An 18,767-nucleotide genomic window follows, 5' to 3' on the forward strand; every position below is an offset into this window, starting at 1 on the left:
GAGCGGTGCTATTTTACGATAGCGGGGGATCGCGTCCTCTCCCTGTGTGTGTGCGCGCGCTTTAAGGCTTCTCGGCGCGCTATGCGGTGTTAAAAAAAGGAAAGGCGGATTAGATATTAATTCTAGATTTGAAGCTTTCGTGACTGCAAGGATTCATATTCTTAGGTTGATACAGCTGTCGGGCTGTGACGGTTCCACCTGAAGACAGAAGCTTGTGTTGCTTCCGAAACGTCGTGATTTTTATTTTATTTTACTTTTATTAATTTTAATGTTTTACCTACGTGACTTTACCGAAAAAAAAACCTAAGAATATGGATTAGATATTAATTCAGGCACTGGAAATTATGTAGATGGGGCATGTTTGCCCGGATAATACAAGAGGAACGATGTCGGTGTTTGTCCGTGCCGATATCTTTGCAGCAGATTTGGTTCGGCTCGTGGTGTCAGTGTGTTTTTGATGTAGATTATTCCAGAAGGAACGCATTAGTCTCGTCATCAGGAAGTACAATTAACAAAACGAGATCGCTTGATCTTCCTTCCCATTTTTAATGAGAGATTATAAATAATTGAAACTACAATAGAGTAGATGCTTGTAATTACAGAGCACCACGTTGCTTAAAGTTAGTATTTTATGCCTGCTCTTTAACTTCTGAAGGTGCATTGCACACATTTCTGTCTCGTACGGTATATTTTGGTTACAAGTGAGTGTCAATCGTGGTGTATTATCAGTTTGGAGGATTATCGGATAATTTCCAAAACAAAACAACCACAAAAGTAGAATGAAGTAAGAACATACGACATACTCAATAAGTCGGGAAAAGGAGGTTCACCGATTACACAAGATATTGTTACAAAGAATGGAAGTGAACAATAGGAAGGCTGAACGTGTTGTGATCAAGATAAATACATGTGATCAAAGCAAATTCTGTATACAACAAGTTCACTCAACATGAAGACATCAACAAGTTCAAACAACATGAAGACGTCAAAAAGTTCGAACAACATGAACACGTCATTATTCAATACACCCCTGGCAAAACGCATCAGACTGTCTGAACCTAACCGAGACCAATTCCTGTAGCTGCATGAAGATACAAATTATTAAATAAAAAAATTACGAGAGCAGGTCGGAAGGGTTGGAAGAGTGATTCTGCAATAAATCTGAAACATATTCCCCACGCTTGCGTCTTAGATATATCTTGCTGGTAACTGTCTGATGATGTTGGCTGTAACCATCAACAAAACATCTTGCCAACCCATGAAATGTTGTGAATTGCTCTCCAGCACACCGGTGTGCAGCAATTCATGGGCACGTTTGTTCATCACGTGGCAACCTTCTTGATCGGCCGCGTCGGGTGGAGGAGGGTGTACGACACACATTTTACCTATACGTGATCTGATCCAAACATATATTATTAAATCGTAATATTCGTCGCGAAAGCCGACTGCATGTTCAATTTGATTGTGACTAGATCTGGGATATTGAAGATTTATTCTTCATTGACAGGTCAGATGTAATATTATTTACTACGATAATAAGCCAATAATGTCTGTGTGTCCCGCGCGTGATGTCACTCCACGTCGACCAGCCCCCCTAATTAATAATCATGAACAGGTGACGTCCTCCACATGGACCCCCCTCTCATTAATAATAATTACCGGCTGACGTCACTCCACATGGGGGGGGGGCGAGGCGCTTCCTCCCCCCTCCTCAGCGTCAACTTACAACCCTCACTACAAAGGCAGAACCCTCACGTCACGTGATCTCCGTAACGCTGTCGAGACATCGAAGTAAAAAGGACGTCGTGATGAACACGGGGTTATAACCTTTAAATGAAATAAGTCTGTGTCACCGCGGCCTTACAAATTGCACACGCACTGATGCAATGAATATCACGTCGCGGTCTGCTTTTCGCTTGCAAGTTTCAGATTTACTGCAATACACCCGTCCTTGGACGGGCAAAAGGCTAGTTTACTTTAATCATGGAAAACCAGCCTTTGCAAATTGTCCAAAGTACTTGTGAGAGAGATTAATTGTGGAATGTTGGGATCACATGTGGGATGGCAACAGTTTGGGAGGAACCTTTTTAAACAGTGGATAAAACATCACTGATAATTACGAGAAAGTTCTAACTTATAACACATATCTGCAGCGGATGACATATGGTGTTTTAACTTCCTGTATTATAATTGTGCATCCACACACAACCACATCTATTTAATAATTCAGCACTTTACTTTGTGACATTACAAAAGTCGACTGCATACACAGCCGACTTTTAGGCACTCATCCCATGGGTAATATTCTAATGCAATGCCCTCATTCACACATCTCTAAAGGCACACACACATTACGATTTATAAGTATCACTGACGTCATCTAACGTCACACATACGACATGTGCTTGTTTGGGAATACGGTATTATTTAGATGCCAAATATAGTTAAAACACTCCTTAGAGGTGACCCATTTTTAAACAAACTTTCAGAAATTTGAGTACACTGATTATATTCCACTGATGTACATTTTCTATAAATGTTCTGTGTGTACATTTGTAACAACGTGGACATATCCCAATGGACACGAATATTCCTCTAAAGTGCACTTTGTGGTGATAATTCAACATCTCTACTTGCAACAATTCCAGACATATACTTTTTTTAGACTGCATGCATATATTCAGTCGAGCCAATGTCAATGATGCACAGAATTGGGGTGACATTCTTACTTAATGATTCATTAATATGCCCCATCTAGCTGTATAGTGAAACCAGTTTAGATAAAGGCCAGGCATAGCATTCTCCAGCATGTATTCAACGTACACGATGTGGTGCCGGATGAGTGACATGGCATGGTGAAGAGAAAGCGTGGTGCATTTGCACAGAAATCCCAAAAATGTTAATGCAATGAGCAAAAGGAAAGAAACCCAATCAACAATGCATGCTTTTAAAATACAGTAATTTCAAGCAATACCTTCGATAACGAGAGTCTTGAGACCCAGTAGCATTCATGGGCGTTTCGTGATTACTGTAAATCGTAATTTTCTGCGACATTCAAATTCCAATTGATTATTTCCTGATCTTCTTGGTTCTTTCGGTAAAGTCACGTAGAAGGAAAATAATAAAATAATACAAATTAAACATAATAAAATAATTCTCACGACGTTTCGGCCACAACGCAAGCAGCCATCCTCAGGTGAAAACCAGGTCTGTCGGGGAGACAGCGTTTGATTCAGACGCTGTCTCCCCGACAGACATGGTGAGGACGGCTGCTTGCGTTGTGGCTGAAACGTCGTGAGAATTATTTTATTTTATTGTGTTTTATTTTTATTATTTTATTATTTCCCTTCTACGTGACTTTACCGAAAGAACCAAGAAGATGAATCCCTGCAGTCACGAAAGCTTTAAATCGAAATTTATTTCCTGATCATTTCACAATGTCAATATTTTCCAAATTCCACCCCATTGCAGTTTCTGCATGTTCATTTGTCAATCACACTTCAGTGTCGCTCACAGTCTGTGGCACGACACGTTTCATTTTCAGTCCCATCACTCGTGTCTGCAGCAGGCGTCACGCACATCTGGCGTAACTTTTCAGGTCGCCTCTGCCATTTCAAGAGTCCTCAGCAACGATCCGTTCCAGCTCCGATAGACTGGCACCTCATTTGGCCGGCCTCCGTCTCCCCAGGTTGATGGAGTCAGTGCTGGTCACCGGTTAATTGGCGATTTGTTCAAAAATAGAAGCCTATCCCAGCTGAGGGTGATAGGGTCTGCGAGTGAAAAGTGTTGTTCGGGTGCATTTATTTGGGCTATCTATGCAGAATGAATGTTGTCAAAGCAGACATTTATTCACGGGGGAAATAATAATGTTATATTCTTTGGGTCTTTCCGTAAAGTCACGTAGATCGGTTCAAATAAAATAACCAAAAACTACGACGTTTCGATCGCAACACAAGCAGTCCTTACTCATATATAACCTTGTTGTAACTGTTCTCTCGCTGGTTCAGCAGTTCCACTGCTGGATGACATTTTTTTCTGCCTGAGCACGACCGCCTGTGTTGCGATCGAAACGTCGTCATTTATTTTATTTCATTTCATGCCTAAGTGACTTTACCGAAAAAAACCAAAGAGTATGAATTCCTGCCGTCACGAAAGCCTTAAGTCAAGATTTATTAATGTTATACTTATCTAACTGAACCTAACATTGGGATGGATCAATGTCACGGTGATTCGCGCACTGCACGATTTACTCGGGAAACCTGAGTTTGATTCCTGACCACTTCTCGCCAGTGATGAATGACTCAGTCCTGAGCACCCCCCCCCCCTTCACCAACACCCACTCACCAGTGTGGTGAAGTATGGTCAAACAACCTCAATGACCGAAAGACACGGAGCGGCCTTCACACACTGCACCGGATTGACAAAGGGCCCTACATTTCACTGCAATGTTACATTGAAATTATTTCTATTATTTCGCCACACAAGGCAATCGTGTTATTTTTACAAACACGGGTAGGTAATCTTTCTGCTGTCCTGATTAGCATTGCCTTGTAATAAAAAAACACATGTCAGGCTAACATTTTAGACATATGCTATTTGCTTTTTTCCTATAAATAGGGATCGCTGTTAAAAATGCTAGTCTACTGTTTTTTGTGCACGTTTTTTTTATGTATGGCAGTGCTAATGAGACCGGTACATTGTTCTTGATACGATATGACAAAACATCCTTTTCAATTTAATTCAGCTGCTTGGTTCCATTGAGCTTAAGCGCCTTCGTTACGAGGACGACCACAGAGGCCAATACTGTCAGTCGTGGCGGCAGTCACTGGACATTGCGAAGTGGAGGCAATTTGCAAACGCACAAGAGCAAAAACAACAACAACGACAAATGACCTCCACGAAACCCACGCCAAAACTTCCTGCGAGCAGGATAAACAACTAACAGCACTTACACACAAATACAAAAAAAACCAAATGTCAACAAATTCCGTCACGGGCGCGTGTAAAATAATTCCGCGTACGATAGTTTGAGAAGCGACGTTACAGAGATAGCACCCGCGATAACGACGAGGGAGGGAGAGGGGGGGTGTAACTCTGCAGCATGACCTTAAATCACACGGATAGAGATGGCCATCTGTGGCATTCCGAAATGTGGGCGCTGTGCGGGAGAAGACCCTGAAACTATTCTGAGTTGTTAATAAAAAAAGAAAATGCGCATTTATTTTCAATGGATTTGCAATCCCAACGGACGAGATAGTCAGCAAGCATTTTAAGAGATTTTTTTTATTTTATTTTACTTTTATTAATTTAAATTTTTTACCTACGTGACTTTACCGGAAAAACCTAAGAATATGAATTTTTACAGTCATGAAAGCTTCAAATCTAGAATTTTAAGAGCTCCGTGAAATGGTTTCTGCCAGTAATTTCCACAGCATGAGTTTCTGTAAGTTTCTGTATATATATGAAAGTTATCAACTAAGCTGCCAAGAGGATAATGCAAAGGGACAGGTATAAGTAGACGCAGAGTCCGGCATGTAAGAATTGGCATAAATGACGTGGAAGTGAAATCCAGAAGGATTTTGGTAGCGCGTTAAGTCATACTCACTCTTAGATTACGGTGACTTTGAAGTGAGCCATGAGATGAAAAGGGTGTCTTGCGGTCGTCATTTTGCTTAAGTATTGGATCAAACATATTTATTGCATTAATTAATTTGCTCTAACCGTATTGGCTGCTGCGAATTATGGCTGTGTAGATGTGGCGATTTTAACATTGTTCAACGTAATGTGACTGCGATGGCTGAAACTGAGATTGTACTCGGTGTTAAACACAAAATTAATGAATCATTCGTGTTGTTGCGGAGAAAATAAACAAAATAATGTCTGCATTTTCTGCTTATTTATTTTGCAACGAGCACGCGTGTGTGTGTGTGTGTTTGTTTGCACACAATAGAGGCAATGCGTCAAACATCGCTTCTTGAGTAGCAGTGGCGGTAAGCATTTGGATACAAATTGAGCATTTACCGAGTCCTTTCATATTCTGATTGCCGGGAGTCACTTTATCCAGGAGTTACCAACACACACAAACGACGCAATTAACGTGATTAAGGAACCTCACCTAGAGCTTATTTTCCTTGCGATGACAAGCCTTGGGCTGCTCCTGACATTGACTTTTAAGAAACCTCGCAAAGCTCATTACTTATTCATGCGTGGATTTCGCAGCGCATATTTGGCTGCATGAACTTGAGGCTTTAAGGAGGCAGCGGCAGTTCGGTGCGAACCTTTGGATATTAGCTGTCAGCGTGATGTGAGATATGCGTGCGCGAATATTGCCAGGGGTATTATTGGAATCCGTGTTTTATCATATGAGCCAGAAATTAAATGGCAGTGCGGTGTTTTGCCTTTGAAATAAATAACAATAAAAACCGGGGGGGGGGGGGAATTTTGGTTGAACATTTCTCACGGTGAACCTGTGCGGCTTTTTAATATCGTGTTCTGGTCGAAAGTGTTTTATTTGACTGATAGACGTTGCCTGTGGTTGTAACCAATCAATGCGCTGTTGGTCGGTGGCATAAAAAAACACGATCCTGGATTTATTTTCGGATTGTGTGGCTTAAAACGACAGTGAAAATTCCCATTATAATTGCGTAATTATTAATGTCGTTGTTGTTGCTGTTGTTCTAATTACAGGAGAACCACCTCCGAGTCTCAAAACCGTTCGAGGACTCTCCCTGCCAGTTTTGTGTCGCATTCGAGGGCGCCGATGTGCCTACCGCGTGATCATTAAGTCGCTTTCAGCATATTCTTAGGTTTTTTCGGGAAAGTCACGTAGGTAAAACATCAAAATTAATAAAAGTAAAATAAAATAAAAATCACGACGTTCCGGAGGCAACACAAGCTTCCGTCTTCAGGTGGAACCGTCACAGCCACGACAGCTGTATCAGCAACCGCGTTACCCAACTGTTTGTCTAACGTGCACGGGAAGAATCCAGTCGACCGCGCCGCGGGCACACAGGTGCAGGTGTTTAATGCTTCCGTACCGCGGTTGGCGTGACGCTGATCGCCACTGTCTCTGCGCGTCACGTCGGGGTTGTCGAGTGAGCCAGCGGACTGCCTCGGCGTGGGGGGGGAGGGGCGAACCCGGAGTCAATCTTCAACGTGCACCAGCGAATGTTCAAAGTGGGCAGTGGCAATCGCTATATGTGGTCCACCGTTTGAGATTGGTGCATGGGTGCACCGTGGACATATTCCTGATTCATCTTCTTGGTTCTTTCGGTGAGAATTGTATTTTATTATGATTTATTTTTTTAAATTTTATTATTTCCCTTCTACGTGACTTTACCGAAAGAACCAAGAAGATGAATCCCTGCAGTCACGAAAGCTTTAACTCGAAATGTATTCCTGATCGTCCGCGGTTCGTGTTGGAGATAGCCACACCTGTGTTGCAATGAGACCAATGCTCACATCGGGGTGATTTACCATCGAAAGCAAATCTTGCTTTTAAATTTAGTCGATGCAATGTTATACGGACAAAATAACAGCGCCATCTTGTAAAAGGTTTCAGTTTGGTGTTTTAACATCTCAACACCTGTTTAGTTGTCAGAAAAAAATGGGGAAATCTATTCTCATATTTTGGCACTGGAAAAGGAGGTCCCATGATGTAGCGCCATCTTAAATTTAGAAAAACCGAGCACATTCGTCAATACCCTTAAAATAAAATATATAATAGGCAAGGTTTCGAGCAATGGGCCTTCATCACAGCGCATTAAATTGAATTGTCACGACTCAGGTTCGTGGTTCAAATCAAGAATCGATGATATTACAATTACAGCTAACGTAGGGGCCTCTGGTGGCAGCGGAGGGTGTCGTGAACGTGCGGATCTTTGCGAATCAAAACGGAATCGATTGTTTTGCTCCACACGATCGACGTATCCACGGGCATGAGAATCAATGTTACGCGTCGATTAATCGAGAGTGCCACCGTCCTGGCGATGATACCTCACCGCCGACGTGGGACCTAGAGTCTAATTTTCAACACGTTCCAGTGCAGTGTAATAATAAACACCTTTGTTTTTTTTCAAATAAAAACGTTGTACTCAGAACCGGCCCTAGACCTTTGAAGGGCCCTAAGCAAAATTTGGTTGGAGGCCCCTTTGATGTATGATTTTTTTCACCCACGAGCTAGCAGTGAATCTAGGGGGCCCTCTGCTGGCCACGGGGCCCTTTGCATTTGCAAGGGTCGCTTCGTGGCTGGGCCGGCTCTGGTTGTACTACCGCCTGTGTTACGGCGTTCAACGTTGCCATTCATTATGACGACGGCAGGAGCCGGTTTTATTTATCTATTTATTTATTTAGTTTTTCCCTCCTTACATCCACATATAAATGTATTGCTTCTCACCCAATCTGCGAGAGTGCACGAGGCAAGCGAGCACGTGCACAGTTTGACGGCCCACACGGCGCCTCCCAATCCGGCGATTGGAATGTTTCTACGACGGCGTCCGCAATATCACAATTAGCTATCCACCACCGCTTTTAGATTTACTCGCAGCATCAGCTTGCTGCAACCGTCAAGGCTGCGTACATCCCTGTCGCCTGCATCTCCAAAACCCCCTTCCAGTCACTCGGCCGTTTTTCTCGCGTCGATGCCAATTTTGTATCATTAAGCCCCCTGGAAGCCAGCCGTAGGGAGAGTGTCATGTGCTGCGGCGTGAGGGCTCGTTTGATCGTAAGCACACGTGTTGGCCCTCGTTTGAGTGTTTATTCAATACCGTTGCTGTTTAAATCCCCAATTTACATATACCGAGAGCTTCCAAATCACTGTTGATGCTGCTTAGGATTGCCACGTTTGATGCATCCAGTTTACCAGTGTGGGATTAATAAGGATAAGTGTAGGATTTGCAAAGAACGGTCTCGCACACTGCCACTTATGTAAAATTACTCTTTCGGCTCCAGCGCGCATTCGTGCCATAACTGCAAAATGCATTGCAGTAATGCGGAATGGTCAAACAAATAATCATGCTGCTTCTACTAACAGGGTACAGAAGCCCATCCAGGCACAGCAGCTGAGGACCGCTGGCGAACTCTGCGGAGTCGTACGTCTGCTGAACTTCCTTCTCACCGCACGTAGCCAACCAGTGCTAATCGGAGATGCGGGGTTCTGCCGAGGTTTCAGATCAGAGCCCAGTCGAGGGTTACCTCGCCACTGCTCCGCGCGGCTTTGGATCTGCTACAAAAACTGTGGCTGTGGCGGCAGCTCCTCCAGCAACCGCTTCGGAAAACGGCGAACTGCTCGCCGCCGCTGCTACTGCTGCTACTGCGGCGGCTCGCTTTTTCTTCCACGCGCAAGGCTGGATTATGGACCGGGCCAGTGGGGTCAGTGCCCCGGGGCCTCGGACTGCCAGGGGGCCTCCAAGCCTCAGGCCGTGCGCGGTGCGTGGCCCAAGACTCCCGAAGGAAGTTGAACGCCAGGGCCTTCAGTGCGCACAGCACAAGCTGACCACGAGGCCCCTGGGTGGTTGGAGCGTGAACTGACTACCAGGGCCCCCCAGACCCCACAGCGCTTACAATGTGAGGGCCCCCGGGTGCCTTGGTGTTTAAAATGTGAGCTGACCGCTACTGCCCCCCAGACCCCTCGTCGCTTACAATGTGAGGGCCCCCCAGACCCCTTGATTTTAAAACGTGAGCTGACCACTCGGGCCCCGGACCCCTCGGCGCTTACAATGTGAGGGCCCCCAGACCCTTTGGTGTTTAAGGAGTGAGCTGACCACTACTGCCCCCCAGACCCCTCGTCGCTTACAGTGTGAGGGCCCCCAGACCCTTTGGTGTTTAAGGAGTGAGTTGACCACGAGGGCCCCTAGGCCCCTGAGGCTTAAAGCGTGATCTGACCACTAGGGCCCCTGGACCCCTCGGCACCTACAGTGTGAGGGCTCCTGGACCCCTCTGCGCTTAAAGCGTGAGCTGACCACTCGGGCCCCCGGGTCCCTGGGTGCTTGCAGAGTTATGGTTATTTAATTTTACGTGATTTTCTATTTTTTTCTTGTAGCGACTCAAAGCTGTCTTTAGGTACAGGTAGACTATAAAATACTACCGCTTGATTGCATTTTCCAACAACAGTTTTTGAAGGGTGTTGTCATTATGAATATATATTAATTCAATTATTATTTCATAAGTATTGAGATATGCTATTAATGTATTCATATAAATGGCATACTAGTTCTGAAATATGGACCACAAGCGTTGGAATAGTGGCGCTTCCAAAAGGAAATCCAAAAAAGAAGAGGAGGCAAGAGAGGCAGGTTTGCTTCAAAGTGTTCCACTCATTGCCAACTTCTTTCAAAAACCCTCCGATAGTAATAATGATGACAGCGGCACTATTGTCAGCTGTGAGGAAGGAACTAGCACTAGTTCAGTTTCCAGTAATGTTGTCACTCCCCCCAGAGCCATCCTTTGAAGGCGAACCCTCAACAGCTAATGGTATACAAGAACCATCATTTCCATCTCAGGAGCAGTTGGGCAGTTCACAAGAATCAAATCAGCAACCAAGCCATTCCTGGTGCTATGAGGTCACTGACCCTGCATTATGGCAAAGCACTTACAGTGGCATTGTTAAATCAATGCTTATTGAAAGAGGAGCAGTCCCCTTCCAAAACCGCAGTGACAAATACCCAGCTTCAGTCCCAGATAGAGCGTTTGGTGGAAAGACTAGAAGTTTCAACAATGAACGTTTGAACTGTATATTGCAAAATGGGCAGAAAGTTTCTAGACAGTGGCTACTGTAATCACCCTCAATAGGTTGTGCGCACTGTTTCGCATGCAAACTGTTCTCCAGCAAGCTCGGTGGCTTTCGTCAGGGGTTTAGTGACTGGAAACACTCTGAAATAATAGGGGAACACGACAAGAGTGCAGAACACAGATCACGCATGCTTGCCTTGCACCAGCGGACAAAGGGCAGTGCTGTAGATGCAGATCTCATGCAGAAACTTGATGGGAGAACGTAAATAATGGAGAGACATTTTGAAAAGAGTTGTAGCAGTGATCAAGTTCTTGGGTGAAAGAGGACTTGCATTTAGGGGAGATGGCGAACGGTTTGGGTCAACCCATAACGGTAATATCCTTGGCATCCTAGAATTGCTATCATAATTTGACCCATTCTTAGCTGAACATATAGTTTGGTGGAAAGGGAAGAGGCACGGTGTCCTATTTGTCATCGACAATATGTGAATAACTCATTGAGCTAATGGGTCAGAAAACTCGCCAAACAATAGCAGATGAGATTCGGGATGCCAAATATTTTTCAATAATTGTTGACTCCACTCCAGACCTGTCACGTGTGGACCAATTGACGTTCATATTCCGGTTTGTTAACAGCAGCGGGAGGGTGGTGGAGCGATTCCTGGGCTTTGAGCCAATTGAGAGTCACACTGGCAAAAGTTTAGCCGACTGTGTGACTTTGATGGTGGAGGGACTTGGGTTGGACCTCTCAAAATGTAGAGGTCAGTCATGTGACAATGCAAGAAACATGTTAGGAAAATACAATTGGCTACAGGCCCACCTGAAAATAAAATCTTCTTAGACGGCAGTAGCCCAGAGGCGGACGAGTTTTTTTACATGGTGCAGTCACTGTACACATTTTGCTCTTCATCCGCAAACAGATGGGGGAAAGTCTTTCGGAAGACAGATGTCAGACTGACATTAAAATTGCTGTCCAGTACTCGGTGGAGTGCTCAGGGCAGAGTCAACCAAGGCACTGTGGAGAAATGACACCCACATTAGAGAGGCCTTCGGTGGTATGTGCAATGATGATCATGAGAAAAGAGATACTCGAATTGAGGCCGCTGGACTACATGTATGTGCTAAATTGGACACCTTAGAGATGGTGTTCATGGCACATTTCTGGGACGTCATACTTGACCAGTTCCACGCTACAAGCATGCACCTACAGAAAGGTGACATTGAAATCTCCGTAGCAGCACAGCTTTTGGCTTTGTTGAGGGATTTTGTGGCGGGACAGCGAGACCAGTTTTGAGGCTTTTGAAAGGGCAACCTTAAATATGACAGGTGTCTCTCAGTCATGTAAGCACGATCTTCAGCGAAAGAGGAAACGCAAAACATTGGCAGATGAGAGCTCAGAGCCAAGTGTGATACTTGAGGGAAAGCAGAAGTTCAAAATAGAAACATTTAATGTGGTCATTTATAAGCTAGTGGCATGCCTTGAACATCACTTGGACGCTTACAAGCGTTTGACCAGTCTCTTTGGAGTTCTGTTTATGTCACCAGTGATGTCATAGTGGAAAAGGTAAATGCACTCTCCGCTGCATATCCATCAGACCTGGACATCAACTTTGCCAACGAACTCATCCAATTCAAGTCTTTCATGTCTGACTGAGGGTGAGAAGTGCCCAACTAAATTGCTTGAGACGTTGCAGGCTCTTAATCTGCAGTCGGTGTTCCCCAATGTTTTCGTGGCACTTCGAATTTTTCTATCTTTGCCAGTGACAAACTGCCAGGGTGAACAGACATTTTCCCTTTAAAGGCAGAACAAAAAATGAGCTGCGGAGTAACATGTGCCAAACACGTCTCAGCTCTTTGTCACTTATGTCAATGGAGTCAGACCTTGTCAGACAGCTAGATTTTCACGATCTCGTGGATGATTTTGCGAGGAGGAAGGCAAGAAAGACACCAATATAGGAGAGCCGGGACATGTGCCCAGGGGCTTCACGGGTGGACCATGATCCGGCCCTGTCCACGCGTGGGACATTTAGAGATGGCGACCCACAGGGCAATGACCGCGGCCAAACAAATGGGCCGGCATCGCGAACGACTTTGCGTCCTATGCCGGCTCTCCGGCCGCCCGGACGGTGTTCGTCACGCCCAACTCCGGGGGAGCCTCCTGCCCCGTGGCTCACAGAACTCGACGCGTTATGTACACAAAACACTTGGCAGACCTTTACACTATGAGACCTCTTTCACCAGTGGCAAAATATAGTAGTAGGTTTTTACCCTTTAAACTGGTACAAAACTGACACCTTTATACAAGGCATCATGTTTGCAATAACCACAACACAAGTAGTCAAAATGCAAACAAAAAGAAACAACTCTGATGATAATAATATGCACTATCCTTGAAGTTGATTGGTCCACACCCGAGACAGCTTTCCTTAGAGCCTAGTCTCCATTGGTGTTGGACCAGATGACACCAAAAGGCGTAAAACTCAAAAACAGTGCACTATCAGAGTATTGAGAGTTCGGGGTAAGCATTTACCAGTGGCAAAATATAGTAGTAGGTTTTTACCCTTTAAAGTGCATATTATTATCATTATCGGAGTTGTTTCTTTTTGTTTGCATTTTGACTACTTGTATTGTGGTTATTGCAAACATGATGCCTTGTATAAAAAGGTGTCAGTTTTGTACCAGTTTAAAAGGGTAAAAACCTACTACTACTTGGCAGACCTTTCTTCCGAGGGGAGAAACACCTGCCGTCGCCGTTTTTGTGGACGCGTCGTCCGTCCTCGACGCTTCGTAAAACGCCAGCGAAATTGCGCGCTTCGGTTTGGCGAAACGAAGTTCCAAGTGGGCCGCGAACCCTCGAAGGAACGGCACCGCCCTCCGCGTGCTCGCCCCGTGGATCAAACAGAATCACTCGAGACGCCTGTGTACGGCGGCCAAAAGCAGTCGATGCGAATGCTGTCGCGAGGAGGTCACTCGTTTGGCGCGGAACGGTTCCTTCGCTGACCGTGCGGTGATGAATGAATGCCGTACGATAGAAGACTAAGAAGAAGAAGAGGCAGCAGCAGCAGCTAGTCGATACAAAGACAAAGATCCCCCGTATAGCCTGATAATGACTAGTTGGGGCAAGTGCTGTTAGCGAGTACCAATGAAGGCCAGAACGGCACACGAGGGGGTGGGTGACCAGCACCACGCCCGGCCGCCTTTGTCTCCCCATTGGCGATATTTTTAACACACCGCACCAGGTACTAATTTGAGGCTGAGTCGACCTAGGGGAGGCCCAGGGCCGGTTCAGATAATCGTCACTGATGTTGGCCGTGAGCGGGAATCGAATTCGGGTGACCAGGTTCGTAGCGCAGCGTGGCGCTAACCGCTACACTACTATACGGGCAGCTTGGAGAGAGGCCTTTTTGACCATCGGTGATATCCGGGCTGTATTAACACAGCTCAATAATGGTCAGGAGCAGGGGGGGGGCATCCTGTGACTCCAGCCGGACGGCCCAGAATCCTTTCGAGTTCCCACGAGTGTACACACGTTATTGTGCGCTATTCATCACTTGACAGACAACGCGACAGCTGGAGGTTCTTCTTAGTTGTGCTGCCTTTGCTTGGCGCTCCAAAGCCGTGAGCGGAGAGCATTTTTCACCAAGGCGTCTTGACCTCAATCGTGCGAGGCCGGTGCTCGCCTCTTGTCCTGCATGGGAAGTAGGAGAGAGAGGATATGAAGGTGTATACATCCTACGTAGCGTCAACAGTTCAGTGAACCATTGATCCACTTTCATATTCATGTATGTGCCGCCCCGGCTTGAACATATCAGCAATCTGTCCACGCACGTGTACCCAGCTTATAAGATGTTCCGAGAGCAAGGTGCAACGTCATGCCATTGCATTTGTAAACAAATATTCTCGTTCATTTGTGTTTACGTGATAAACACGTGGGTATTTCAATTGTGTCACACAACGGAATAACATTTCGATTTAAAGCTTTCGTGACTGCAGGGATTCATCTTCTTGGTTCTTTCGGTAAAGTCACGTAGAAGGGAAGTAATAAAATAATAAAAATTAAACATTATTTTATTACTTCCCTTCTACGTGACTTTACCGAAAGAACCAAGAAAACGGAATTACAGTCCAAGAATATGAGACACGGCGATTTTAAATGGGCTCGTTTATGTACCACGCCTGTTGTGTTTTTTGTATTGTTCGTTGTTGAAACGTTCTTACCCGCACCGACTGGACATGGGGTCCCTACAGTTATAAATAAATATTCTTATTCTGTCCCTAGGGTACGGCGAATCGGGTCGATCGCCCCGGGCCCCCACCCCACCTCCCGCGCTTTGGGGGGTGGGGGGCGGCCTGCAGCTTCGTACCTCACGGTGTCAGATGCAATACTTTTCGTGTTTAGTCTGAAGGACGTTGCGGCGGTGGGGAGGGGTGAGGCCTCACGGTGGAATTCGCCCCGGGCCCCGCGCGCTCCCTCCCCCCCCCATCGACGGCCCTGATCACACCAACGTATTTCTCTCTCCGATTGCGAGGGTGATGGAGAAACGGCTTCCCGTCGACATCGTTATCCCTTTTTTTTGCCGCTCGAGTTGCCTGGCACATTTCCACGCGCGTAAGGGGAGACGATGCTTCTTTACCATTTGCGATGCCACTTTTCTCTTTATCGCGCCAAATTGAATCGGGAAATGCCGCAATGAGGCTGCCCTTGGCTTGATTAATTATAGTAGATGCACCGCACGCGAAAAAAGGCGAAAGGTCTCCAGCGCTGCCTGTCCTCCGATGTCTCGAATGTATGGCGAATATTAAATGTCAAATCCCACTGCGGTGACAGATACACGAACGGGGTGAGTGTTTGCGTTGTTTTTAAAGTGCCCTTTTTATTGTTTGCATTATTGGAACGATGGAGCCGCACATACAAATTAAACAACCCGAAGGGTCCAACGATAAATGATAGCAACAACTCTGAAGCCGCAAGGCGCTGCATATTGTTTGTGTTGTCTTTTTTTACGATCAGTGGAAACAAGAAGATGCTCGGTGTATTCGGCACTTTGCTTCGTTCATCATTTCGTAATTTTTTTTTATGTCAGTGCAGTCGGACGTAGGCTTTCCCACACATCATGCCAGTCACGTGGGTTGTTTTATCCATACTTCACCGTGCTGGTCAGTACGGGTTGCTGAAGTAGGGACGCCACGAATGTAGCGTAGATATCGCTCTGCGCTCGATCGAGGCGTGAAATGAATTTAAATGAATAAAAATTAAATAATAAAAATCACGACGTTTCGGAGGCAACACAAGTCTCCGTCATCAGGTGGGACCGTCACAGCTGAATTTGCTGTATCAAGTGATAGAGCAAATCAAGTGATACAGCAAATTCAGCTGTGACGGTCCCACCTGATGACGAAGACTTGTGTTGCCTCCGAAACGTCGTGAATTTTATTATTTTATTTTTATTAATTTTAATTTAATTTTTTACCTACGTGACTTTACCGAAAAAACTAAGAGTATTAATCCTTGCAGTCACGAAAGCTTCAAATCTAAAATTAGTGCCGGGACTGTGCCTCGCTTGCCAAAGGCTACTCCTCGTTACGTGCTGAGCAGCGCCTTGCCTGGGTGTCTGGGCAGCTTCTGCCTACGCAGGAACTGGAAGGCCGCGACTCCGAGACACCGGCCAGACCTTGAGACGCTGAAGGTCCTCCTACCGAGGGGCCAACAACAACAACAGCAACAAAGAAGCGCTTTCTGCCAATTTTCGATAAACGTATCTAAGAACACTTAGGGAAACAGGCCGAGTAGACGTGGGCTGGGAACCCAACTCGGGTTGCTGAGTTCGGAACGCATTGTGCTAATCATTGTGCCACCTCTGCTCTCCGTGCTATACTTAAGCGGTCTAAATACTTGCATTATTACCAGACTAATTACGTTAGTAAACGTTACTTTTTGTCATATCTCACTGACATTTACCTCGTCATCATACTGCAGTGAACAAAAACCAAAACAATCCATGCACGTTTTACAAATCAACTAGTGCCTAATAATTTCATGAATACTTTATCAGTGACTGATGTGATTTATAAATATATATTTGTTTTTATTTCACCAGGTAAGGCCCACTGATCTATCCGGCTCTTATTCAGAAGCGACTTGCTCACAAATGATAGCTCAACGAAGTGGCTTATCACCAAGTGGGCATTTTAAGCAGCCAAATAACTCTAAACGCACGTTGATTCTAAATGTGGAAGTTGAAAAACCGGAGGACCCGGAGAAAAATCCACTGGACCACTGGAAGAGAAACACGCAAACTCCAAACATACAGCAGGCGTCAGGGATCGAACCCACAGTCCTCCTGCATATCAGGCGAGGGAGATGACTTCTCGCCACCGCTGCATCACAAAGCAGTTGGAGGCGTTACTGTGAGGATTGGCTGGTGCCCGTGGTGCGAGCGGGATTGTTCCAGGCGCTGTAGGGAAACCCGTAATCAGGCACCATGCGTGCAGCTCCCATCGCAGTAAAACAGTCTCAGCATACTTACGCAGTTGTAATTTCACAGGAATATTTCTGTAATGGCGTTAAATCAAAACGTGTTTATCCCGAGTAATTATTTTGCCCGTGCCATGATTTCCTTTGCATGGTTAATGGCTCGTTTACCCTCGGTGTATGTTGTTTACCGTGCTGGATTTCCCCTGTGTATGTACGTATGTGTGTTGAACTTCTTTCGCACCGCACGTAGCCAACCGCGCTAATCGGAGGTGCGGGGGAAGGACAACACAAGGAAACACTTTACCGCTGAGCTTCCCTTGGCTGGTAACACTAACATCACAGCTTTTTCCGAATGTTGTTTGTTTCTCAGAAATACCGTTTCGATACGAAAAAATCTCGTCTTAAATTTCCTTCTGAGAGATCTTGACTAACAAAACACGATGCATTCATTGCGTCCGCAGGTCGTCGGTGGATTGGTGCGTCGCAGGATCCAGCAATGGATTGATCACAGATGATTCGTGATAAAAACAAAACAACGCGAAGGAATGCTGATGACATGTAGAGCCAGCAAATTCTAGAACAACTGAAAGATCTTGGGGTCTTACGGCATGATCATGATGGTGATACGGGTGTCGTCTCAAGCGAGCGTGATTCAGAGGAGAAAGGCACGCACGTCACGCTCAAGGGATTCCCACGTGCGGGCACGGGCGTGCCCGGAGTGCATCGTTTGGTAAGGCTCAGGAGCGCCGTGAAGTGTTTGCTCATCGCGTGATCGTTCACGCGGAAATTGCCTGTTTACAATGCTGTTTACGCTGCGATCCAGGCCGCCGTTAACCCACGGCTGGCTGGCCGACTCACGGCGCGTGCAGGGGTGCGATGCTAATTTTAACAAGACCGATGTTGCCGTTCGTTACCTTGTCCTGAACTGAGCCGAACGGAGCTAGTACAGCCTTGTTATGCCCAGTAGCTGCGGGATTCATTTCACACTTGAATGGCCGGCTCATTCAAACGAGAATATTGTCAGAACTGTTACATCTTGCTTGCGTGCAATTTTAACAAAAAAAATGCCCCTTGGCTATAATTGTATATATTTATGAGTTTATGGTAATACGTGAGGATCTTGCAACTATTGTGTACCTGTAATTTGTATAAAGCTGCACTCGTAGTGTATATTAAAGCTATAAACTATTTTTTATGTTACCACGTAAGACCCATTGAGCTGTATCGCTCTTTTTCAGAAGCCACCTGGCCACAAATAATAGCTCATGGAGAAGTGGCTTATCGCGTGGAAATGTATAGCAGTCAAATACTATGAATGCACGTTGATTCTAAACGTGGAGGGATAAAAAAACCGGAGGAACCGGTGAAAAATCCACGCGACCACGCCGGGAACATGCAAACTCCAAATGTACATGCGTCAGCTTCATGATCGAAACCCACCACCTCCTGTATACCAGGCGAGGTAGTTAACATTTCTCCACCGTAGCGCCCTTTATTAAACGGGGGCTTTCAAGACTGAAATGTTTACACAGAAAACAGGAAGGTTGAATTATAGAGTGCTCTA

The sequence above is a fragment of the Lethenteron reissneri genome, chromosome 21 (assembly GCF_015708825.2).
Source record: "Lethenteron reissneri isolate LAM-NWPU_2019-01 chromosome 21, ASM1570882v1, whole genome shotgun sequence".
Classification (NCBI taxonomy): domain Eukaryota; kingdom Metazoa; phylum Chordata; class Hyperoartia; order Petromyzontiformes; family Petromyzontidae; genus Lethenteron; species Lethenteron reissneri.